A 27,852-nucleotide genomic window follows, 5' to 3' on the forward strand; every position below is an offset into this window, starting at 1 on the left:
GAGTCCTCCGTGGGCTTGATTTCTTCAGGCTCGCAATCAGGAATATCGATGATGGAGAACGTTGTCGTGTTCAGTGTAGATCCTCCACAATCGTATCCGATGAGGGTGTACACTCGCGTGGCTATAGAGAGTAAGATGGCAACTTGGATCGGCTGCATGATTACAGTTTCGTGTGTGTCTAAGGACTGACGGTCTTCTGAGGCGATTGCTGCTTCGGAGGAGCGGTGTTGCGATGTGATATGCTGATCTTCCAGTGGTGGAAGGAGATTTTGCTGACCAGAGGTTTCGTATTTCGCTCGTTTAATCTGGTAGGGGTATCCGTTATCGCGAGGGTACTCGGATTTATATTTCTTTCTTGCTGACGCGTATTTCGCTGTAGCGCAGAGATTAATTTTATCGTATTCGTTTCGCTTCGCATGGCAACGTGCAGATGGAAGTTGAAAGGAATCGAGTTTCTGTGGATCATCAAAGATATGATTTCGAAGTAACTTGTGAAGTTCTTTTACTTTGGAGGCTTTGATATCCTTCTCTGGTTTAGAACTGTCACTGGATTTATTGTGCAATATAGAACAGACCTGCTTACATGTGGGTCTTGAAGATCTTTGATTGTCGTAGGAATGGAGTTGGTCTTGGAATTGATCGGGCTGGTTACCGGAGTTAGTATGAGAATCGGGCTGGTTACCGGAGTTAGTATGAGGATCGGGCTGGTTACCGGAGTTAGTATGAGAATCGGGCTGGTTACCGGAGTTAGAAAGGTCGGGCTGGTTACCGGAGTTAGAATAAGAATCGGGCTGGTTACCGGAGTTAGTATAATGATCGGGCTGGTTACCGGAGTTAGTATAATGATCGGGCTGGTTACCGGAGTTAGTATGAGAATCGGGCTGGTTACCGGAGTTAGTATAATGATCGGGCTGGTTACCGGAGTTAGAAAGGTCGGGATGGTTACCGAATACGTCGGGACGATACCCGGAATTAGAAAGGTCGGGATGGTTACCGAATACGTCGGGATAGTTCCCGGAATTAGAAAGGTCGGAAGAGTACGACTCGATTTCTTCCATCTCCAATGGGGGCAATCGAAATGAAACTCTTTCCGACGAGGTGTTAAAACACCGGAGGCTCGCTTTGCCTTTACGATTGGTGACAACGCAGTCACCCAGGAATACATCCGGCGCTACATTAACACGGCGGATATATCCCTGTTTGGGTCCTTCGACGTCGACCGCTATGCACGCAACGGTACGAGGTTCGAGGACGAATTCTTCGGATTTCGGAGGAGTCTTTGTTCGGACTCGATCCTCACGCTCCACGATCCGACTTCTCGCAGTGTACTCCGATATCTCTCGAGTCTCCTTCGATTCCGGCCGGCTTTTCACGGCGTTTTTCTCTAGGGAGTACTCGATCGAATCCCGAGGAGGCATTGAAATAACCTCCGTCACCGGAGCTCTGCAAGGTCTGACCGCGGGTGCACGAGGATTTGAGGAAGACACTCGAACGTTCCTTGCCGAATGTTCCTCACGCTTGGCGGCTGGAGTTTTAACGAGATCGTTGGTCATAGACGAAGGCATTGAAATAACCTCTGCTGCCAATTCATCGCGAGGCTCAGCCGTGGGCGCGCAAGGGTTCGAGAAGGGAACCCGAATGTTTCCTATCGTTATGGATTCATTCGCAAAGGAGATCTCGGCTCCTGTTCTGAAGAAGGGAGAACCGAGGATTCCGTCGATGTTAATTGGGAAGTTTTCTTCCAAGACATGAAATTCAATAGGGTTTTGACCCTGTAAGTGTATTTTAATTTGACCGAGAGTTGGAATGGATCCCTCGGTTATTCCTTGGACTTCTATAGTGTTCGTATAATCTATAGGTAGGTTTGGTTCTAGACTTGACGCACGAATTAGATTGATCTCCGAACCCGTGTCCAACAAAAATTCACACTTCTTTTGTAATTGAGGGGCGGAGATTTTTACGCGCGGGATTGGTGAGTCTGCAGCAAGATTTACTGCTGAGACGAATCGTCGGACTGGTCGTTCGTCCGGATAGCCGTTTGGGTGCGGGCTGTAGTTTGGGTTGAAGATGCGGCCTCCCGCCTTGGGTTGGCTTCGGTCGGGAGGCCGGACTCGTTTCCCGACCTCCTATTATTATTGAAAGTGCGCTTACGGCACTCGTGAATATCGTGCCCGGGGGTTTTGCAGTAGTTGCAAAATTTGTTAGGGCTTGAGGGGCGATCTGTGCGACCATCGCGGTACGTGTTTTGGTCGCGAGGATTATTTTCCCATCGCCGTTGCGGCGTCGGGGAGCGATAAGAGTCCCGGTTTGAGTTTCTTGAGGACTGCTGAGACGAGTCCGGTCTGTTATCGCGGCGTTCTTGAGTTCGCTCTGGAATGTCACGAGCGGACTCGTACGCGGAACGCGGGCGATACGGCCGGTTATCAGAGAAGCTGACTCGTTTTTCTTCGCGGATCAGTTCTCGTCGACGAGTCTGGTCTGACTCATACTGCCTGTAAGCAGAGATGGCTGCTTCGAAAACAGTGGCAGGATTTCGCGAAGGGCAATGAAGCACTTCGGCACGCAGCTGGGGAAGGAGACCTCGTAGAAAACAATCTACTACGAAGCGATCTAGTTCTTCGTAATCGAGGCCAATATCTGTGGCATCTTGAATCGCGGTTCGAAGGTCTTTAACGCGATTGATGAAGTCTAAGATGTGCTCGTTTGGAGCTTGGAGTACACTCGCGAGATCGCCACGGTACTGGTCCACGAATTTGTATGGGCCCAGTACTGTACGTAACTTTTCGCATAGTGCAGAAATTGTGACTATGTGCTCGCCTTCTATAGCGGCATAAGCACGATCGTGGAGTTTATTGCAGAGCAATTTTGTGAGGGCACGCTCTGCAGTGGCCGGTACGGTGTCACGCGCGCGTTTGCATGCACGTATGAATTGTAGGACGGAAGACGAAGTTCCGTCGAATCTAGGGACAAGCTCGGCGGCTTGCTTTAGAGCGAAATTACCAGTAGGTTCATACTGTGGGATTTCGCGTGGCTCTGGCGGTGAAGGTTCCCGCATATTAGAGACGTTACTAGGGCCTGGTGTAGGCGATTGTTGACGTAGGGTTTGACTCGTGATTTGGATGTTATGAAGCTCTTTTCGTATTTCGTCGAGCATATTCTTTTGGTTTTGTGCGTCTTCTTCATATTTGAGACGCAATTTGGCAATAAAATCAGTTTCCTCTTTGAGATATTGCTCTCTACGGGCGAGGTCTTGCGCATAAAGGAGTAGCTCTTCCTCGGTCATTGGGGGAAGGTCTGCGTTAGGATCTGCTTGGAGATCCCTTTGAGATCGCGTGATTGGGCGAGACATTTTGAAAGATATAAATGGGATTTAAGAAATGTGGACTTCGTACTGACACGCGTCGGGGCTTATTAATGCAAATATCGGCGACCACTTCGATGTCCTACCGACTGCGCCAAATTTGTCACGTCCGTCACTGTGTTTTTGTTACAGGTACCAGGAGAGAGAAAAGAGAACAGTGACAGACTGTTACGTCGTCCGATGTACGACGTTGGCCTTGTACACACACTATGTATACAAGGTCTGATCTGCATAAGATCCACACACCGTCCCCTAGACATAAGAGCATAGTATTAAGATTTCATTATTCTATTGTTCTAATCCTTATCTCCGTCTCTACCCATCACCATAACTTCTCCTTGATCAACACCTTACCTCAGTTTCAACCCATCACCACGACACATAATGCAATAAAGTATTGCATCACTCTGGAAGCATCTAGAAGCTTCTAGAAACGTCGAGAAGTCCAAAGACTGCTGCATCAGCAGTCCCACGCTCGTAGAGGGCAATAGGACAGCCACGAGACTGCAGCGTCAGCAGAAATGCACGTGCAGTCCCCGGGAGCGAAGACGCTGCTGCGTCAGCGGTTCTCCCACTCCGACGACTGAAGAACAAAGAGACTGCAGCGTCAGCTATCCCCACTCCGAACGAAGGAGGCAAGGCAGAGCGGACGCTTGCATCAGTCCGCCTCCAGACAGCGACTCGAACGGTCCGCTCCAAGCGAGCGACTCGCACGGACGTGCCAGTCCGGCTTCTTCCGACTTCAAGAGCAGACGTGTTCAGTCTAGCTCCGCGAAAGTGAAGTGTGTCGATCCTTCACTCCTAATTCCAATTCCAATTCCAATTCTAACTCAACTCAACTCAACTCATACATTATTCCTACAACATATTACTATATCCATTATTCATTAATCCAATTACTACTCCTATTATAATATTACTTACATATTGTATACCAGTGTACTTACCAGTTCTTATTTAATATATCGTTGTTATACCAGTGTTTCGATCTTGTTATTCTTGTGTTAGTTCAACACCATCTTCCAATTCAGTTCTTGCATCGAATATATTAAACTCGTGACATATCCGGACTTGGTCTAAAGTGCGCAGTGGAAACGCTGAGCCGCCAATAAGGAATTTGAAGCGAGTCATAGAGAAGTTCTCGTGCCACGTCTAGAATTGGTCTAAAGAGCGCAGTGGAAACGCTGAGCCGCCACTATAGACGTGAAGCGAGTTAACTACCTAAAAGGTTAACAACAAATGGAAGTTCATTTTCATTATCTTATTAATATTCCGTCATTACTATTCCTTACCTATGCGACGCCCACGTCGAGCGGGACGCAAGTATCAACTTGCTAAATTGAGACGCGCGTTGAGAAATAAAGCGGTGCTCGATCAAATCATTGCCACTACCGAGTGGACCGAACTTCCGGGAACCACCGAGCACATTCCGTGCGACGCGTCCGATTACGTTTCTGTATACGGTTGCCCTTGCAACCTTCCTAAAGAGGTCAACCACGCGGACCTCTCGCGAGCTCCGACACCAGTTCTGCATCCGGTCGATCATCCAGAGGTGATTGACATAGCCGACGACGACGACAGCCAAGACACGATCATCATTCCCAGGGTCCGTTGCCGAATCATCAGTGACGTCCCTCTGCCAACTCATCAACGTGTCGTCTTGCGGCCAGCATCCAAGGCCACTAACGTCGTCCCGAACCGAGCAGCAGCAACTCTGCCGGATCTTCCCCACCTCGAGGACATCTGTATAGAAGATCCGATGTACGACACCTACTGTCAGTACCGCCAGTTCCTGCTGCAACAATATTATTAGGCGTTAATACAACATTGCGGTGAGTCGTATAATATCTTGTATAATTGTTGAATCCTGTAAACTCACCGTTCTCGTTGCATCCTCTCGCGCGCGATTCTTGTCGGGACACTCCTTGTAACCGCGTCCGACGTTCTTTTCTTGACTGCATCCATAGCAATATCGGTTGTCCTAGTGCATATGACAGCCCGCGGCTGTCTCGGCACGAAAGACCACTCCTCATTTTAATCATAATATCTCAACCGTCCGTCTGTCACTGTTCTCTTTTCTCTCTCCTGGTACCTGTAACAAAAACACAGTGACGGACGTGACAAATTTGGCGCAGTCGGTAGGACATCGAAGTGGTCGCCGATATTTGCATTAATAAGCCCCGACGCGTGTCAGTGCGAAGTTCACATTTCTTAAATCCCATTTATATCTTTCAAAATGTCTCGCCCAATCACGCGATCTCAAAAGGATCTCCGAGCAGATCCTAACGCAGACCTTCCTCCAATGACCGAGGAAGAGTTACTCCTTTATGCGCAAGACCTCGCCCGTAGAGAGCAATATCTCAAAGAGGAAACTGATTTTATTGCCAAATTGCGTCTCAAATATGAAGAAGACGCACAAAACCAAAAGAATATGCTCGACGAAATACGAAAAGAGCTTCATAACATCCAAATCTCGAGTCAAAGCCTACGTCAACAATCGCCTACACCAGGCCCTAGTAACGTCTCTAATATGCGGGAACCTTCACCGCCAGAGCCACGCGAAATCCCACAGTATGAACCTACTGGCAATTTTGCTCTAAAACAAGCCGCCGAGCTTGTCCCTAGATTCGACGGAACTTCGTCTTCCGTCCTGCAATTCATACGTGCATGCAAACGCGCGCGTGACACCGTACCGGCCACTGCAGAGCGTGCCCTCACGAAATTGCTCTGCAATAAACTCCACGATCGTGCTTATGCCGCTATAGAAGGCGAGCACATAGTCACAATTTCCGCACTATGCGAAAAGTTACGTACAGTGCTGGGCCCATACAAATTCGTGGACCAGTACCGTGGCGATCTCGCAAGTGTACTCCAAGCTCCAAACGAGCACATCCTAGACTTCATCAATCGCGTTAAAGACCTTCGAACCGCGATTCAAGATGCCACAGATATTGGCCTAGATTACGAAGAACTAGATCGCTTCGTAGTAGATTGTTTTCTACGAGGTCTCCTTCCCCAGCTGCGTGCCGAAGTGCTTCATTGCCCTTCGCGAAATCCTGCCACTGTTTTCGAAGCAGCCATCTCTGCTTACAGGCAGTATGAGTCAGACCAGACTCGTCGACGAGAACTGATCCGCGAAGAAAAACGAGTCAGCTTCTCTGATAACCGGCCGTATCGCCAGCGTTCCACGTACGAGTCCCCTCGCGACATTCCAGAGCGAACTCAAGAACGCCGCGATAACAGGCCGGATTCGTCTCAGCAGTCCTCAAGAAACTCAAACCGGGACTCTTATCGCTCCCCGACGCCGCAACGGCGATGGGAAAATAATCCTCGCGACCAAAACACGTACCGCGATGGTCGCACAGATCGCCCCTCAAGCCCTAACAAATTTTGCAACTACTGCAAAACCCCCGGGCACGATATTCACGAGTGCCGTAAGCGCACTTTCAATAATAATAGGAGGTCGGGAAACGAGTCCGGCCTCCCGACCGAAGCCAACCCCAGGCGGGAGGCCGCATCTTCAACTCAAACTACAGCCCGCACCCAAACGGCTATCCGGACGATCGACCAGTCCGACGATTCGTCTCAGCAGTAAATCTTGCTGCAGACTCACCAATTCCGCGCGTAAAAATCTCCGCCCCTCAATTACAAAAGAAGTGTGAATTTTTGTTAGACACGGGTTCGGAGATCAATTTAATTCGTGCGTCAAGTCTAGAACCAAATCTACCTATAGATCATACGAACACTATAGAAGTCCAAGGAATAACCGAGGGATCCATTCCAACTCTCGGTCAAATTAAAATACACTTACAGGGTCAAAACCCTATCGAATTTCATGTCTTGGAAGAAAACTTCCCAATTAACATCGACGGAATCCTCGATTCTCCCTTCTTCAGAACAGGAGCCGAGATCTCCTTTGCGAATGAATACATTACGATAGGAAACATTCGGGTTCCCTTCTCGAACCCTTGCGCGCCCACGGCTGAGCCTCGCGATAAATTGGCAGCAGAGGTTATTTCAATGCCTTCGTCTATGACCAACGATCTCGTTAAAACTCCAGCCGCCAAGCGTGAGGAACATTCGGCAAGGAACGTTCGAGTGTCATCCTCAAATCCTCGTGCACCCGCGGTCAGACCTTGCAGAGCTCCGGTGACGGAGGTTAATTCAATGCCTCCTCGGGATTCGATCGAGTGCTCCCTAGAGAAAAACGCCGTGAAAAGCCGGCCGGAATCGAAGGAGACTCGAGAGATATCGGAGTACACTGCGAGAAGTCGGATCGTGGAGCGTGAGGATCGAGTCCGAACAAAGACTCCTCCGAAATCCGAAGAATTCGTCCTCGAACCTCGTACCGTTGCGTGCATAGCGGTCGACGTCGAAGGACCCAAACAGGGATATATCCGCCGTGTTAATGTAGCGCCGGATGTATTCCTGGGTGACTGCGTCGTCACCAATCGTAAAGGCAAAGCGAGCCTCCGGTGTTTTAACACCTCGTCGGAAAGAGTTTCATTTCGATTGCCCCCATTGGAGATGGAAGAAATCGAGTCGTACTCTTCCGACCTTTCTAATTCCGGGTATCATCCCGACGTATTCGGTAACCATCCCGACCTTTCTAATTCCGGGTATCATCCCGACGCATTCGGTAACCATCCCGACCTTTCTAATTCCGGGAACCATCCCGACCTTTCTAATTCCGGGTACCATCCCGACGCATTCGGTAACCATCCCGACCTTTCTAATTCCGGGTATCGTCCCGACGTATTCGGTAACCATCCCGACATTACTAACTCCGGTAACCAGCCCGATTCTTATACTAACTCCGGTAACCAGCCCGATCATTATACTAACTCCGGTAACCAGCCCGATTCTCATACTAACTCCGGTAACCAGCCCGATTCTTATACTAACTCCGGTAACCAGCCCGATTCTCATACTAACTCCGGTAACCAGCCCGATCCTTATTCTAACTCCGGTAACCAGCCCGATCAATTCCAAGACCAACTCCATTCCTACGACAATCAAAGATCTTCAAGACCCATATGTAAGCAGGTCTGTTCTATATTGCACAATAAATCCAGTGACAGTTCTAAACCAGAGAAGGATATCAATGCCTCCAGAGTAAAAGAACTTCATAACTTACTTCAAAATCATATCTTTTATGATCCACAAAAACTCGATTCCTTTCAACTTCCATCTGCGCGTTGCCATGCGAAGCGAAACGAATACGATAAAATTAATCTCTGCGCTACAGAGAAATACGCGTCAGCAAGAAAGAAATATAAATCCGAGTACCCTCGCGATAACGGATACCCCTATGAGAATAAGCGAGCGAAATTCGAAGCCCAGCATCGGCAAAATCTCCTTCGACCACCGGAAGATATAGAACAAGTATTCCTACTCAAAGAACCCTGCAAGGGCAAATTCGACGCGCAATATACGGGTCCACATGAAATCTGCGACATCTTAGACTCAAACAATGTAAAAATTAAAGTAGGGAACCATTTTAAGATTGTACATGCAAACAAACTCAAGCGTGCGCCGAATAATCCAACCCAAACCCCGCGTCAGCGAAACGTGACACTCATCTGGACGCAGATAAGAAAAGACAAAAGTGAAGGTGTTAGTGAACAAAGTGATTCCCCACCCACCCTAAACCCCGAGAAAAGACAGTCGAAAAATGAACATTGCGAATACGACTTGTCGGACATTACAAAACCAGCCCCAGCCCCACGTGCCGACACCGACAACATTTCAGTGCGACCAGTGTTTCGTACAAATATAGGAAATACTCGCCGAGAACTGTGCTCCCTGCGCGGAGTACCTCCGGACGATGCGTCGCATGAATGAGGTGTTCGAGTGTTGAGCGAGAAATTTCTTCCTTTGTAAGAAATTTCTTTTCCGCGTTGGGAGGTGTTACGTCGTCCGATGTACGACGTTGGCCTTGTACACACACTATGTATACAAGGTCTGATCTGCATAAGATCCACACACCGTCCCCTAGACATAAGAGCATAGTATTAAGATTTCATTATTCTATTGTTCTAATCCTTATCTCCGTCTCTACCCATCACCATAACTTCTCCTTGATCAACACCTTACCTCAGTTTCAACCCATCACCACGACACATAATGCAATAAAGTATTGCATCACTCTGGAAGCATCTAGAAGCTTCTAGAAACGTCGAGAAGTCCAAAGACTGCTGCATCAGCAGTCCCACGCTCGTAGAGGGCAATAGGACAGCCACGAGACTGCAGCGTCAGCAGAAATGCACGTGCAGTCCCCGGGAGCGAAGACGCTGCTGCGTCAGCGGTTCTCCCACTCCGACGACTGAAGAACAAAGAGACTGCAGCGTCAGCTATCCCCACTCCGAACGAAGGAGGCAAGGCAGAGCGGACGCTTGCATCAGTCCGCCTCCAGACAGCGACTCGAACGGTCCGCTCCAAGCGAGCGACTCGCACGGACGTGCCAGTCCGGCTTCTTCCGACTTCAAGAGCAGACGTGTTCAGTCTAGCTCCGCGAAAGTGAAGTGTGTCGATCCTTCACTCCTAATTCCAATTCCAATTCCAATTCTAACTCAACTCAACTCAACTCATACATTATTCCTACAACATATTACTATATCCATTATTCATTAATCCAATTACTACTCCTATTATAATATTACTTACATATTGTATACCAGTGTACTTACCAGTTCTTATTTAATATATCGTTGTTATACCAGTGTTTCGATCTTGTTATTCTTGTGTTAGTTCAACACCATCTTCCAATTCAGTTCTTGCATCGAATATATTAAACTCGTGACATATCCGGACTTGGTCTAAAGTGCGCAGTGGAAACGCTGAGCCGCCAATAAGGAATTTGAAGCGAGTCATAGAGAAGTTCTCGTGCCACGTCTAGAATTGGTCTAAAGAGCGCAGTGGAAACGCTGAGCCGCCACTATAGACGTGAAGCGAGTTAACTACCTAAAAGGTTAACAACAAATGGAAGTTCATTTTCATTATCTTATTAATATTCCGTCATTACTATTCCTTACCTATGCGACGCCCACGTCGAGCGGGACGCAAGTATCAACTTGCTAAATTGAGACGCGCGTTGAGAAATAAAGCGGTGCTCGATCAAATCATTGCCACTACCGAGTGGACCGAACTTCCGGGAACCACCGAGCACATTCCGTGCGACGCGTCCGATTACGTTTCTGTATACGGTTGCCCTTGCAACCTTCCTAAAGAGGTCAACCACGCGGACCTCTCGCGAGCTCCGACACCAGTTCTGCATCCGGTCGATCATCCAGAGGTGATTGACATAGCCGACGACGACGACAGCCAAGACACGATCATCATTCCCAGGGTCCGTTGCCGAATCATCAGTGACGTCCCTCTGCCAACTCATCAACGTGTCGTCTTGCGGCCAGCATCCAAGGCCACTAACGTCGTCCCGAACCGAGCAGCAGCAACTCTGCCGGATCTTCCCCACCTCGAGGACATCTGTATAGAAGATCCGATGTACGACACCTACTGTCAGTACCGCCAGTTCCTGCTGCAACAATATTATTAGGCGTTAATACAACATTGCGGTGAGTCGTATAATATCTTGTATAATTGTTGAATCCTGTAAACTCACCGTTCTCGTTGCATCCTCTCGCGCGCGATTCTTGTCGGGACACTCCTTGTAACCGCGTCGGACGTTCTTTTCTTGACTGCATCCATAGCAATATCGGTTGTCCTAGTGCATATGACAGCCCGCGGCTGTCTCGGCACGAAAGACCACTCCTCATTTTAATCATAATATCTCAACCGTCCGTCTGTCACTGTTCTCTTTTCTCTCTCCTGGTACCTGTAACAAAAACACAGTGACGGACGTGACAGACGGACGGTTGAGATATTATGATTAAATGAGGAGTGGTCTTTCGTGCCGAGACAGCCGCGGGCTGTCATATGCACTAGGACAACCGATATTGCTATGGATGCAGTCAAGAAGAGAACGTCCGACGCGGTTACAAGAAGTGTCCCGACAAGAATCACGCGCGAGATGATGCAACGAAAACGGTGAGTTTACAGGATTCAGCAATTATACAAGACATTATACGACTCACCGAAATGCTGTATTAACGCCTAATAATATTGTTGCAGCAGGAACTGGCGGTACTGGCAGTAGGTGTCGTACTGTCACGTCCGTCACTGTGTTTTTGTTACAGGTACCAGGAGAGAGAAAAGAGAACAGTGACAGACGGACGGTTGAGATATGAAGATTAAAATGAGGAGTGGTCTTTCGTGCCGAGACAGCCGCGGGCTGTCATATGCACTAGGACAACCGATATTGCTATGATGCAGTCAAGAAAAGAACGTCCGACGCGGTTACAAGGAGTGTCCCGACAAGAATCGCGCGCGAGAGGATGCAACGAGAACGGTGAGTTTACAGGATTCAACAATTATACAAGATATTATACGACTCACCGCAATGTTGTATTAACGCCTAATAATATTGTTGCAGCAGGAACTGGCGGTACTGACAGTAGGTGTCGTACATCGGATCTTCTATACAGATGTCCTCGAGGTGGGGAAGATCTGGCAGAGTTGCTGCTGCTCGGTTCGGGACGACGTTAGTGGCCTTGGATGCTGGCCGCAAGACGACACGTTGATGAGCTGGCAGAGGAACGTCACGGATGATTCGGCAACGGACCCTGGGAACGATGATCGTGTCTCGGCTGTCGTCGTCGTCGGCTATGTCGATCACCTCTGGACAATCGACCGGATGTAGAACTGGCGTCGGAGCTCGCGAGAGGTCCGCGTGGTTGACCTCTTTAGGAGGGTTGCAAGGGCAACCGTATACAGAAACGTAATCGGACGCGTCACACGGAATGTGCTCGGTGGTTCCCAGAAGTTCTGTCCACTCGGTAGTGGCAATGATTTGATCGAGCACCGCTTTATTTCTCAACGCGCGTCTCAATTTAGCAAGTTGATACTTGCGTCCCGCTCGACGTGGGCGTCGCATGGGTAAGGAATAGTAATGATGGAATATTAATAATATAATGAAAATGAACTTCCACTTGTTATTAACCCTTTTGGTAGTTAACTCGCTTCACGTCTATAGTGGCGGCTCAGCGTTTCCACTGCGCACTTTAGACCAATTCTAGACGTGGCACGAGAACTTCTCTATGACTCGCTTCAAATTCCTTATTGGCGGCTCAGCGTTTCCACTGCGCACTTTAGACCAAGTCCGGATATGTCACGAGTTTAATATATTCGATGCAAGAACTGAATTGGAAGATGGTGTTGAACTAACACAAGAATAACAAGATCGAAGCACTGGTATAACAACGATATATTAAATAAGAACTGGTAAGTACACTGGTATACAATATATGTAAGTAGTATTATAATAGGAGTAGTAATTGGATTAATGAATAATGGATATAGTAATATGTTGTAGGAATAACGTATGAGAATTAGGACTTGAGTTGAGTTGAGTTAGAGTTGGAATTGGAATTGGAATTAGGAGTGAAGGATCGACACACTTCACTTTCGCGGAGCTAGACTGAACACGTCTGCTCTTGAAGCCGGACTGGCATGTCCGTGCGAGTCGCTGGCTGAAGGCGGACTGCTCGAGTCGCGAGATGGAGGCGGACTGATGCAAGCGTCCGCTCTGCCTTGCCTCCTTCGGTCGGAGTGGGGATAGCTGACGCTGCAGTCTCTTTGTTCTTCAGTCGTCGGAGTGGGAGAACCGCTGACGCAGCAGCGTCTTTGCTCCCGGGGACTGCACGTGCATTTCTGCTGACGCTGCAGTCTCGTGGCTGTCCTATTGCCCTCTACGAGCGTGGGACTGCTGATGCAGCAGTCTTTGGACTTCTCGACGTTTCTAGAAGCTTCTAGATGCTTCCAGAGTGATGCAATACTTTATTGCATTATGTGTCGTGGTGATGGGTTGAAACTGAGGTAAGGTGTTGATCAAGGTGAAGTTATGGTGATGGGTAGAGACGGAGATAAGGATTAGAACAATAGAATAATGAGATCTTAATACTATGCTCTTATGTCTAGGGGACGGTGTATGGATCTTATGCAGATCAGACCTTGAATACATAGTGTATGTACAAGGCCAACGTCGTACATCGGACGACGTAACAGTACATCGGATCTTCTATACAGATGTCCTCGAGGTGGGGAAGATCTGGCAGAGTTGCTGCTGCTCGGTTCGGGACGACATTAGTGGCCTTGGATGCTGGCCGCAAGACGACACGTTGATGAGTTGGCAGAGGGACGTCACTGATGATTCGGCAACGGACCTTGGGAACGATGATCGTGTCTCGGCTGTCGTCGTCGTCGGCTATGTCGATCACCTCTGGACGATCGACCGGATGCAGAACTGGCGTCGGAGCTCGCGAGAGGTCCGCGTGGTTGACCTCTTTAGGAAGGCTGCAAGGGCAACCGTATACAGAAACGTAATCGGACGCGTCACACGGAATGTGCTCGGTGGTTCCCAGAAGTTCGGTCCACTCGGTAGTGGCAATGATTTGATCGAGCACCGCTTTATTTCTCAACGCGCGTCTCAATTTAGCAAGTTGATATTTGCGTCCCGCTCGACGTGGGCGTCGTGTTACGTCGTCCGATGTACGACGTTGGCCTTGTACACACACTATGTATACAAGGTCTGATCTACATAAGATCCACACACCGTCCGCTAGACATAAGAGCATAGTATTAAGATCTCATTATTCTATTGTTCTAATCCTTATCTCCGTCTTTACCCATCACCATAACTTCACCTTGATCAACACCTTACCTCAGTTTCAACCCATCACCACGACACATAATGCAATAAAGTATTGCATCACTCTGGAAGCATCTAGAAGCTTCTAGAAACGTCGAGAAGTCCAAAGACTGCTGCATCAGCAGTCCCACGCTCGTAGAGGGCAATAGGACAGCCACGAGACTGCAGCGTCAGCAGAAATGCACGTGCAGTCCCCGGGAGCGAAGACGCTGCTGCGTCAGCGGTTCTCCCACTCCGACGACTGAAGAACAAAGAGACTGCAGCGTCAGCTATCCCCACTCCGAACGAAGGAGGCAAGGCAGAGCGGACGCTTGCATCAGTCCGCCTCCAGACAGCGACTCGAACGGTCCGCTCCAAGCGAGCGACTCGCACGGACGTGCCAGTCCGGCTTCTTCCGACTTCAAGAGCAGACGTGTTCAGTCTAGCTCCGCGAAAGTGAAGTGTGTCGATCCTTCACTCCTAATTCCAATTCCAATTCCAATTCTAACTCAACTCAACTCAACTCATACATTATTCCTACAACATATTACTATATCCATTATTCATTAATCCAATTACTACTCCTATTATAATATTACTTACATATTGTATACCAGTGTACTTACCAGTTCTTATTTAATATATCGTTGTTATACCAGTGTTTCGATCTTGTTATTCTTGTGTTAGTTCAACACCATCTTCCAATTCAGTTCTTGCATCGAATATATTAAACTCGTGACATATCCGGACTTGGTCTAAAGTGCGCAGTGGAAACGCTGAGCCGCCAATAAGGAATTTGAAGCGAGTCATAGAGAAGTTCTCGTGCCACGTCTAGAATTGGTCTAAAGAGCGCAGTGGAAACGCTGAGCCGCCACTATAGACGTGAAGCGAGTTAACTACCTAAAAGGTTAACAACAAATGGAAGTTCATTTTCATTATCTTATTAATATTCCGTCATTACTATTCCTTACCTATGCGACGCCCACGTCGAGCGGGACGCAAGTATCAACTTGCTAAATTGAGACGCGCGTTGAGAAATAAAGCGGTGCTCGATCAAATCATTGCCACTACCGAGTGGACCGAACTTCCGGGAACCACCGAGCACATTCCGTGCGACGCGTCCGATTACGTTTCTGTATACGGTTGCCCTTGCAACCTTCCTAAAGAGGTCAACCACGCGGACCTCTCGCGAGCTCCGACACCAGTTCTGCATCCGGTCGATCATCCAGAGGTGATTGACATAGCCGACGACGACGACAGCCAAGACACGATCATCATTCCCAGGGTCCGTTGCCGAATCATCAGTGACGTCCCTCTGCCAACTCATCAACGTGTCGTCTTGCGGCCAGCATCCAAGGCCACTAACGTCGTCCCGAACCGAGCAGCAGCAACTCTGCCGGATCTTCCCCACCTCGAGGACATCTGTATAGAAGATCCGATGTACGACACCTACTGTCAGTACCGCCAGTTCCTGCTGCAACAATATTATTAGGCGTTAATACAACATTGCGGTGAGTCGTATAATATCTTGTATAATTGTTGAATCCTGTAAACTCACCGTTCTCGTTGCATCCTCTCGCGCGCGATTCTTGTCGGGACACTCCTTGTAACCGCGTCGGACGTTCTTTTCTTGACTGCATCCATAGCAATATCGGTTGTCCTAGTGCATATGACAGCCCGCGGCTGTCTCGGCACGAAAGACCACTCCTCATTTTAATCATAATATCTCAACCGTCCGTCTGTCACTGTTCTCTTTTCTCTCTCCTGGTACCTGTAACAAAAACACAGTGACGGACGTGACAGACGGACGGTTGAGATATTATGATTAAATGAGGAGTGGTCTTTCGTGCCGAGACAGCCGCGGGCTGTCATATGCACTAGGACAACCGATATTGCTATGGATGCAGTCAAGAAGAGAACGTCCGACGCGGTTACAAGAAGTGTCCCGACAAGAATCACGCGCGAGATGATGCAACGAAAACGGTGAGTTTACAGGATTCAGCAATTATACAAGACATTATACGACTCACCGAAATGCTGTATTAACGCCTAATAATATTGTTGCAGCAGGAACTGGCGGTACTGGCAGTAGGTGTCGTACTGTCACGTCCGTCACTGTGTTTTTGTTACAGGTACCAGGAGAGAGAAAAGAGAACAGTGACAGACGGACGGTTGAGATATGAAGATTAAAATGAGGAGTGGTCTTTCGTGCCGAGACAGCCGCGGGCTGTCATATGCACTAGGACAACCGATATTGCTATGATGCAGTCAAGAAAAGAACGTCCGACGCGGTTACAAGGAGTGTCCCGACAAGAATCGCGCGCGAGAGGATGCAACGAGAACGGTGAGTTTACAGGATTCAACAATTATACAAGATATTATACGACTCACCGCAATGTTGTATTAACGCCTAATAATATTGTTGCAGCAGGAACTGGCGGTACTGACAGTAGGTGTCGTACATCGGATCTTCTATACAGATGTCCTCGAGGTGGGGAAGATCTGGCAGAGTTGCTGCTGCTCGGTTCGGGACGACGTTAGTGGCCTTGGATGCTGGCCGCAAGACGACACGTTGATGAGCTGGCAGAGGAACGTCACGGATGATTCGGCAACGGACCCTGGGAACGATGATCGTGTCTCGGCTGTCGTCGTCGTCGGCTATGTCGATCACCTCTGGACAATCGACCGGATGTAGAACTGGCGTCGGAGCTCGCGAGAGGTCCGCGTGGTTGACCTCTTTAGGAAGGCTGCAAGGGCAACCGTATACAGAAACGTAATCGGACGCGTCACACGGAATGTGCTCGGTGGTTCCCAGAAGTTCGGTCCACTCGGTAGTGGCAATGATTTGATCGAGCACCGCTTTATTTCTCAACGCGCGTCTCAATTTAGCAAGTTGATATTTGCGTCCCGCTCGACGTGGGCGTCGTGTTACGTCGTCCGATGTACGACGTTGGCCTTGTACACACACTATGTATACAAGGTCTGATCTACATAAGATCCACACACCGTCCCCTAGACATAAGAGCATAGTATTAAGATCTCATTATTCTATTGTTCTAATCCTTATCTCCGTCTTTACCCATCACCATAACTTCACCTTGATCAACACCTTACCTCAGTTTCAACCCATCACCACGACACATAATGCAATAAAGTATTGCATCACTCTGGAAGCATCTAGAAGCTTCTAGAAACGTCGAGAAGTCCAAAGACTGCTGCATCAGCAGTCCCACGCTCGTAGAGGGCAATAGGACAGCCACGAGACTGCAGCGTCAGCAGAAATGCACGTGCAGTCCCCGGGAGCGAAGACGCTGCTGCGTCAGCGGTTCTCCCACTCCGACGACTGAAGAACAAAGAGACTGCAGCGTCAGCTATCCCCACTCCGAACGAAGGAGGCAAGGCAGAGCGGACGCTTGCATCAGTCCGCCTCCATCTCGCGACTCGAGCAGTCCGCCTTCAGCCAGCGACTCGCACGGACATGCCAGTCCGGCTTCAAGAGCAGACGTGTTCAGTCTAGCTCCGCGAAGGTGAAGTGTGTCGATCCTTCACTCCTAATTCCAATTCCAATTCCAACTCTAACTCAACTCAACTCAAGTCCTAATTCTCATACGTTATTCCTATAACATATTACAATATCCATTATTCATTAATCCAATTACTACTCCTATTATAATACTACTTACATATTGTATACCAGTGTACTTACCAGTTCTTATTTAATATATCGTTGTTATACCAGTGCTTCGATCTTGTTATTCTTGTGTTAGTTCAACACCATCTTCCAATTCAGTTCTTGCATCGAATATATTAAACTCGTGACATATCCGGACTTGGTCTAAAGTGCGCAGTGGAAACGCTGAGCCGCCAATAAGGAATTTGAAGCGAGTCATAGAGAAGTTCTCGTGCCACGTCTAGAATTGGTCTAAAGTGCGCAGTGGAAACGCTGAGCCGCCACTATAGACGTGAAGCGAGTTAACTACCAAAAAGGTTAATAACAAGTGGAAGTTCATTTTCATTATATTATTAATATTCCATCATTACTATTCCTTACCCATGCGACGCCCACGTCGAGCGGGACGCAAGTATCAACTTGCTAAATTGAGACGCGCGTTGAGAAATAAAGCGGTGCTCGATCAAATCATTGCCACTACCGAGTGGACAGAACTTCTGGGAACCACCGAGCACATTCCGTGTGACGCGTCCGATTACGTTTCTGTATACGGTTGCCCTTGCAACCCTCCTAAAGAGGTCAACCACGCGGACCTCTCGCGAGCTCCGACGCCAGTTCTACATCCGGTCGATTGTCCAGAGGTGATCGACATAGCCGACGACGACGACAGCCGAGACACGATCATCGTTCCCAGGGTCCGTTGCCGAATCATCCGTGACGTTCCTCTGCCAGCTCATCAACGTGTCGTCTTGCGGCCAGCATCCAAGGCCACTAACGTCGTCCCGAACCGAGCAGCAGCAACTCTGCCAGATCTTCCCCACCTCGAGGACATCTGTATAGAAGATCCGATGTACGACACCTACTGTCAGTACCGCCAGTTCCTGCTGCAACAATATTATTAGGCGTTAATACAACATTGCGGTGAGTCGTATAATATCTTGTATAATTGTTGAATCCTGTAAACTCACCGTTCTCGTTGCATCCTCTCGCGCGCGATTCTTGTCGGGACACTCCTTGTAACCGCGTCGGACGTTCTTTTCTTGACTGCATCCATAGCAATATCGGTTGTCCTAGTGCATATGACAGCCCGCGGCTGTCTCGGCACGAAAGACCACTCCTCATTTTAACCATAATATCTCAACCGTCCGTCTGTCACTGTTCTCTTTTCTCTCTCCTGGTACCTGTAACAAAAACACAGTGACGGACGTGACAAATTTGGCGCAGTCGGTAGGACATCGAAGTGGTCGCCGATATTTGCATTGATAAGCCCCGACGCGTGTCAGTACGAAATTCACATCTTAAATCCCATTTATATCTTTCAAAATGTCTCGCCCAATCACGCGATCTCAAAAGGATCTCCGAGCAGATCCTAACGCAGACCTTCCTCCAATGACCGAGGAAGAGTTACTCCTTTATGCGCAAGACCTCGCCCGTAGAGAGTAATATCTCAAAGAGGAAACTGATTTTATTGCCAAATTGCGTCTCAAATATGAAGAAGACGCACAAAACCAAAAGAATATGCTCGATGAAATACGAAAAGAGCTTCATAACATCCAAATCACGAGTCAAACCCTACGTCAACAAACGCCTACACCAGGCCCTAGTAACGTCTCTAATATGCGGGAACCTTCACCGCCAGAGCCACGCGAAATCCCACAGTATGAACCTACTGGTAATTTCGCTCTAAAGCAAGCCGCCGAGCTTGTCCCTAGATTCGACGGAACTTCGTCTTCCGTCCCACAATTCATACGTGCATGCAAACGCGCGCGTGACACCGTACCGGCCACTGCAGAGCGTGCCCTCACGAAATTGCTCTGCAATAAACTCCACGATCGTGCTTATGCCGCTATAGAAGGCGAGCACATATCCACAATTTCTGCACTATGCGAAAAGTTACGTACAGTGCTGGGCCCATATAAATTCGTGGACCAGTACCGTGGCGATCTCGCGAGTGTACTCCAAGCTCCAAACGAGCACATCTTAGACTTCATCAATCGCGTTAAAGACCTTCGAACCGCGATTCAAGATGCCACAGATATTGGCCTTGATTACGAAGAACTAGATCGCTTCGTAGTAGATTGTTTTCTACGAGGTCTCCTTCCCCAGCTGCGTGCCGAAGTGCTTCATTGCCCTTCGCGAAATCCTGCCACTGTTTTCGAAGCAGCCATCTCTGCTTACAGGCAGTATGAGTCAGACCAGACTCGTCGACGAGAACTGATCCGCGAAGAAAAACGAGTCAGCTTCTCTGATAACCGGCCGTATCGCCCGCGTTCCACGTACGAGTCCGCTCGTGACATTCCAGAGCGAACTCAAGAACGCCGCGATAACAGACCGGACTCGTCTCAGCAGTCCTCAAGAAACTCAAACCGGGACTCTTATCGCTCCCCGACGCCGCAACGGCGATGGGAAAATAATCCTCGCGACCAAAACACGTACCGCGATGGTCGCACAGATCGCCCCTCAAGCCCTAACAAATTTTGCAACTACTGCAAAACCCCCGGGCACGATATTCACGAGTGCCGTAAGCGCACTTTCAATAATAATAGGAGGTCGGGAAACGAGTCCGGCCTCCCGACCGAAGCCAACCCCAGGCGGGAGGCCGCATCTTCAACTCAAACTACAGCCCGCACCCAAACAGCTATCCGGACGAACGACCAGTCCGACGATTCGTCTCAGCAGTAAATCTTGCTGCAGACTCACCAATTCCGCGCGTAAAAATCTCCGCCCCTCAATTACAAAAGAAGTGTGAATTTTTGTTGGACACGGGTTCGGAGATCAATCTAATTCGTGCGTCAAGTCTAGAACCAAATCTACCTATAGATCATACGAACACTATAGAAGTCCAAGGAATAACCGAGGGATCCATTCCAACTCTCGGTCAAATTAAAATACACTTACAGGGTCAAAACCCTATTGAATTTCATGTCTTGGAAGAAAACTTCCCAATTAACATCGACGGAATCCTCGGTTCTCCCTTCTTCAGAACAGGAGCCGAGATCTCCTTTGCGAATGAATACATTACGATAGGAAACATTCGGGTTCCCTTCTCGAACCCTTGCGCGCCCACGGCTGAGCCTCGCGATAAATTGGCAGCAGAGGTTATTTCAATGCCTTCGTCTATGACCAACGATCTCGTTAAAACTCCGGCCGCCGAGCGTGAGGAACATTCGGCAAGGAACGTTCGAGTGTTTTCCTCAAATCCTCGTGCACCCGCGGTCAGACCTTGCAGAGCTCCGGTGACGGAGGTTATTTCAATGCCTCCTCGGGATTCGATCGAGTGCTCCCTAGAGAAAAACGCCGTGAAAAGCCGGCCGGAATCAAAGGAGACTCGAGAGATATCGGAGTACACTGCGAGAAGTCGGATCGTGGAGCGTGAGGATCGAGTCCGAACAAAGACTCCTCTGAAATCCGAAGAATTCGTCCTCGAACCTCGTACCGTTGCGTGTATAGCGGTCGACGTCGAAGGACCTAAACAGGGATATATCCGCCGTGTTAATGTAGCGCCGGATGTATTCCTGGGCGACTGCGTCGTCACCAATCGTAGAGGCAAAGCGAGCCTCCGGTGTTTTAACACCTCGTCGGAAAGAGTTTCATTTCGATTGCCCCCATTGGAGATGGAAGAAATCGAGTCGTACTCTTCCGACCTTTCTAATTCCGGGAATCATCCCGACGCATTCGGTAACCATCCCGACCTTTCTAATTCCGGGTATCATCCCGACGCATTCGGTAACCATCCCGACATTACTAACTCCGGTAACCAGCCCGATTCTTATTCTAACTCCGGTAACCAGCCCGATTCTTATTCTAACTCCGGTAACCATCCCGACGCATTCGGTAACCATCCCGACCTTTTCAATTCCGGTAACCATCCCGACGTATTCGGTAACCATCCCGACAATTTTAATCCAGAGTCCAAAGAAGACTCCCGCGAATTCAAACCTATGAAGGTTTATTCTACAAGCTCCGGTATCGAGTCCGATTGTTTCTATTCCGAGTCTAGGTTGAAAGGAAATGTCCCCGCCTTTGATTCTCTAAAGACGACAGAACGTCTACATAAAATAAAGCATAAAACTCTACCTCGTATAGACCGAGCATACGAGTCGATCATAAAAGATCATCCCGCGATAATTTCTAAATCAGAGTCAAAGAGAGTCTATATTTCATTTCAAAAACCTACCTCTGATTTTTCGCCGGAACATGATCTCTTCCAGTCTCAACGGTCAAGTATCCGTGCACCGCAAAGCGAGTTTCATCCATCTAGGAATTATACGTCTGTAAAATACGCGTCAGCAAAAAGGAGAAACAAATTTCGTATTATACTATACCTCTGCGATAACCCGCGAACATTGATTGTAGCGTCTCCTGCGATTTGCGATAAGAAACCCTCCCAGGAGATTTCATTACAGTCCTCCGCTGACGCGAAATTAGAATCCGCGATAATCACGCGTCCGGTCAACACCGATAAGCGAGCGAAATCCGAAACCCAGCGTCGACAGAATCTCCTTCCACCGCCGGAAGATACAGAACAAACGACAGCAGCACTTCGAAGAAGTTCCTACAGCCAGAATCCCAGCCTGTTCCCAGCCGCCTACCACATCGTGTCCAGTATCCACAAACACAATCAACATGTGCGGACACTTACAACCGGCGAGACCATCGGCGAACAAAGCCGGAGACTTCATCTACAGATACCAGGGAATATTCTGCTACAATGGCAGACACAGAATCTCCCTAAATGGCAGAGAACTATGCCTTGCCTGCAGCCTCACTGCGGTAGTCAGGAGGGTCATCGTATACACGCACGTTCTTACAAGGAAAAGGAAGAACGCATGCGACGCGTGTACAAAACCCATACTGAGGGAAACCCCAATATTGGAATGCATCCACTGCAGTTTCCTCCTCGCACTGGATCGGGCAGCAACAGACACTGCCAGAATAAGAAGAGAAAGAGGCGAAATTCTCACGGACGACGAAGAAGAGGACGAAGACACCAATACTCAAGCAAATTAGAGATGCAGAGTGTTTGTGCCAAAGCCGTAATCTCGTCACCTGAGACAAAAGTGACAGTGACACCAGTGATTCCCCACCCACCCAAAGACCCAATTATGCAAAATGAACAAAGCGAAATAAATTGCATAAAACCAGCCCCAGCCCCACGTGCCGACACCGACAACATTTCAGTGCGACCAGTGTTTCGTACAAATATAGGAAATACTCGCCGAGAACTGTGCTCCCTGCGCGGAGTACCCCCGGACGATGCGTCGCATGAATGAATGTGAAAGCGAGTGTTGAGCGAGAAATTTCTTCCTCGTAAGAAATTTCTTTTCCGCGTTGGGAGGTGTTACGTCGTCCGATGTACGACGTTGGCCTTGTACACACACTATGTATACAAGGTCTGATCTACATAAGATCCACACACCGTCCCCTAGACATAAGAGCATAGTATTAAGATCTCATTATTCTATTGTTCTAATCCTTATCTCCGTCTTTACCCATCACCATAACTTCACCTTGATCAACACCTTACCTCAGTTTCAACCCATCACCACGACACATAATGCAATAAAGTATTGCATCACTCTGGAAGCATCTAGAAGCTTCTAGAAACGTCGAGAAGTCCAAAGACTGCTGCATCAGCAGTCCCACGCTCGTAGAGGGCAATAGGACAGCCACGAGACTGCAGCGTCAGCAGAAATGCACGTGCAGTCCCCGGGAGCGAAGACGCTGCTGCGTCAGCGGTTCTCCCACTCCGACGACTGAAGAACAAAGAGACTGCAGCGTCAGCTATCCCCACTCCGAACGAAGGAGGCAAGGCAGAGCGGACGCTTGCATCAGTCCGCCTCCATCTCGCGACTCGAGCAGTCCGCCTTCAGCCAGCGACTCGCACGGACATGCCAGTCCGGCTTCAAGAGCAGACGTGTTCAGTCTAGCTCCGCGAAGGTGAAGTGTGTCGATCCTTCACTCCTAATTCCAATTCCAATTCCAACTCTAACTCAACTCAACTCAAGTCCTAATTCTCATACGTTATTCCTATAACATATTACAATATCCATTATTCATTAATCCAATTACTACTCCTATTATAATACTACTTACATATTGTATACCAGTGTACTTACCAGTTCTTATTTAATATATCGTTGTTATACCAGTGCTTCGATCTTGTTATTCTTGTGTTAGTTCAACACCATCTTCCAATTCAGTTCTTGCATCGAATATATTAAACTCGTGACATATCCGGACTTGGTCTAAAGTGCGCAGTGGAAACGCTGAGCCGCCAATAAGGAATTTGAAGCGAGTCATAGAGAAGTTCTCGTGCCACGTCTAGAATTGGTCTAAAGTGCGCAGTGGAAACGCTGAGCCGCCACTATAGACGTGAAGCGAGTTAACTACCAAAAAGGTTAATAACAAGTGGAAGTTCATTTTCATTATATTATTAATATTCCATCATTACTATTCCTTACCCATGCGACGCCCACGTCGAGCGGGACGCAAGTATCAACTTGCTAAATTGAGACGCGCGTTGAGAAATAAAGCGGTGCTCGATCAAATCATTGCCACTACCGAGTGGACAGAACTTCTGGGAACCACCGAGCACATTCCGTGTGACGCGTCCGATTACGTTTCTGTATACGGTTGCCCTTGCAACCCTCCTAAAGAGGTCAACCACGCGGACCTCTCGCGAGCTCCGACGCCAGTTCTACATCCGGTCGATTGTCCAGAGGTGATCGACATAGCCGACGACGACGACAGCCGAGACACGATCATCGTTCCCAGGGTCCGTTGCCGAATCATCCGTGACGTTCCTCTGCCAGCTCATCAACGTGTCGTCTTGCGGCCAGCATCCAAGGCCACTAACGTCGTCCCGAACCGAGCAGCAGCAACTCTGCCAGATCTTCCCCACCTCGAGGACATCTGTATAGAAGATCCGATGTACGACACCTACTGTCAGTACCGCCAGTTCCTGCTGCAACAATATTATTAGGCGTTAATACAACATTGCGGTGAGTCGTATAATATCTTGTATAATTGTTGAATCCTGTAAACTCACCGTTCTCGTTGCATCCTCTCGCGCGCGATTCTTGTCGGGACACTCCTTGTAACCGCGTCGGACGTTCTTTTCTTGACTGCATCCATAGCAATATCGGTTGTCCTAGTGCATATGACAGCCCGCGGCTGTCTCGGCACGAAAGACCACTCCTCATTTTAACCATAATATCTCAACCGTCCGTCTGTCACTGTTCTCTTTTCTCTCTCCTGGTACCTGTAACAAAAACACAGTGACGGACGTGACAGTCGCATGGGTAAGGAATAGTAATGATGGAATATTAATAATATAATGAAAATGAACTTCCACTTGTTATTAACCTTTTTGGTAGTTAACTCGCTTCACGTCTATAGTGGCGGCTCAGCGTTTCCACTGCGCACTTTAGACCAATTCTAGACGTGGCACGAGAACTTCTCTATGACTCGCTTCAAATTCCTTATTGGCGGCTCAGCGTTTCCACTGCGCACTTTAGACCAAGTCCGGATATGTCACGAGTATAATACATTCAATGTAAGAACTGAATTGGAAGATGGTGTTGAACTAACACAAGAATAACAAGATCGAAGCACTGGTATAACAACGATATATTAAATAAGAACTGGTAAGTACACTGGTATACAATATGTAAGTAGTATTATAATAGGAGTAGTAATTGGATTAATGAATAATGGATATTGTAATATGTTATAGGAATAACGTATGAGAATTAGGACTTCAGTTGAGTTGAGTTAGAGTTGGAATTGGAATTGGAATTAGGAGTGAAGGATCGACACACTTCACTTTCGCGGAGCTAGACTGAACACGTCTGCTCTTGAAATCGGAAGAAGCTGGACTGACTCTGAGGCCAGGTAAGCACGTCTGTGCGAGTCGCTGGCTGAAGGCGGACTGATGCAAGCGTCCGCTCTGCCTTGCCTCCTTCGTTCGGAGTGGGGATAGCTGACGCTGCAGTCTCTTTGTTCTTCAGTTGTCGGAGTGGGAGAACCGCTGACGCAGCAGCGTCTTCGCTCCCGGGGACTGCACGTGCATTTCTGCTGACGCTGCAGTCTCGTGGCTGTCCTATTGCCCTCTACGAGCGTGGGACTGCTGATGCAGCAGTCTTTGGACTTCTCGACGTTTCTAGAAGCTTCTGGATGCTTCCAGAGTGATGCAATACTTTATTGCATTATGTGTCGTGGTGATGGGTTGAAACTGAGGTAAGGTGTTGATCAAGGTGAAGTTATGGTGATGGGTAGAGACGGAGATAAGGATTAGAACAATAGAATATATGAGATCTTAATATTATGTTCTTATGTCTAGGGGACGGTGTATGGATCTTATGCAGATCAGACCTTGAATACATAATGTATGTACAAGGCCAACGTCGTACATCGGACGACGTAACAGTCGTCGTCGTCGGCTATGTCGATCACCTCTGGACAATCGACCGGATGCAGAACTGGCGTCGGAGCTCGCGAGAGGTCCGCGTGGTTGACCTCTTTAGGAGGGTTGCAAGGGCAACCGTATACAGAAACGTAATCGGACGCGTCACACGGAATGTGCTCGGTGGTTCCCAGAAGTTCTGTCCACTCGGTAGTGGCAATGATTTGATCGAGCACCGCTATATTTCTCAACGCGCGTCTCAATTTAGCAAGTTGATACTTGCGTCCCGCTCGACGTGGGCGTCGCATGGGTAAGGAATAGTAATGATGGAATATTAATAATATAATGAAAATGAACTTCCACTTGTTATTAACCTTTTTGGTAGTTAACTCGCTTCACGTCTATAGTGGCGGCTCAGCGTTTCCACTGCGCACTTTAGACCAATTCTAGACGTGGCACGAGAACTTCTCTATGACTCGCTTCAAATTCCTTATTGGCGGCTCAGCGTTTCCACTGCGCACTTTAGACCAAGTCCGGATATGTCACGAGTTTAATATATTCGATGCAAGAACTGAATTGGAAGATGGTGTTGAACTAACACAAGAATAACAAGATCGAAGCACTGGTATAATAATGATATATTGAATAAGAACTGGTAAGTACACTGGTATACAATATGTAAGTAGTATTATAATAGGAGTAGTAATTGGATTAATGAATAATGGATATTGTAACATGTTATAGGAATAACGTATGAGAATTAGGACTTGAGTTGAGTTGAGTTAGAGTTGGAATTGGAATTGGAATTAGGAGTGAAGGATCGACACACTTCACTTTCGCGGAGCTAGACTGAACACGTCTGCTCTTGTCGTCGGAAGAAGCCGGACTGGCACGTCCGTGCGAGTCGCTCGCTTGGAGCGAACCGTTCGAGTCGCTGGCTGAAGGCGGACTAATGCAAGCGTCCGCTCTGCCTTGCCTCCTTCGTTCGGAGTGGGGATAGCTGACGCTGCAGTCTCTTTGTTCTTCAGTCGTTGGAGTGGGAGAACCGCTGACGCAGCAGCGTCTTCGCTCCCGGGGACTGCACGTGCATTTCTGCTGACGCTGCAGTCTCGTGGCTGTCCTATTGCCCTCTACGAGCGTGGGACTGCTGATGCAGCAGTCTTTGGACTTCTCGACGTTTCTAGAAGCTTCTAGATGCTTCCAGAGTGATGCAATACTTTATTGCATTATGTGTCGTGGTGATGGGTTGAAACTGAGGTAAGGTGTTGATCAAGGTGAAGTTATGGTGATGGGTAGAGACGGAGATAAGGATTAGAACAATAGAATAATGAGATCTTAATACTATGCTCTTATGTCTAGGGGACGGTGTATGGATCTTATGCAGATCAGACCTTGTATACATAGTGTGTGTACAAGGCCAACGTCGTACATCGGACGACGTAACACCTCCCAACGCGGAAAAGAAATTTCTTACAAGGGAGAAATTTCTCGCTCAACACTCGCTTTCTAACTCATTCATGCGACGCATCGTCCGGAGGTACTCCGCGCAAGGAGCACAGTTCTCGGCGAGTATTTCCTATATTCGTACGAAACACTGGTCGCACTGAAATGTTGTCGGTGTCGGCACGTGGGGCTGGGGCTGGTTTTGTAATGTCCGACAAGTCGTATTC

Source organism: Lasioglossum baleicum, chromosome 17 (genome assembly GCF_051020765.1).
Source record: "Lasioglossum baleicum chromosome 17, iyLasBale1, whole genome shotgun sequence".
Lineage (NCBI taxonomy): Eukaryota > Metazoa > Arthropoda > Insecta > Hymenoptera > Halictidae > Lasioglossum > Lasioglossum baleicum.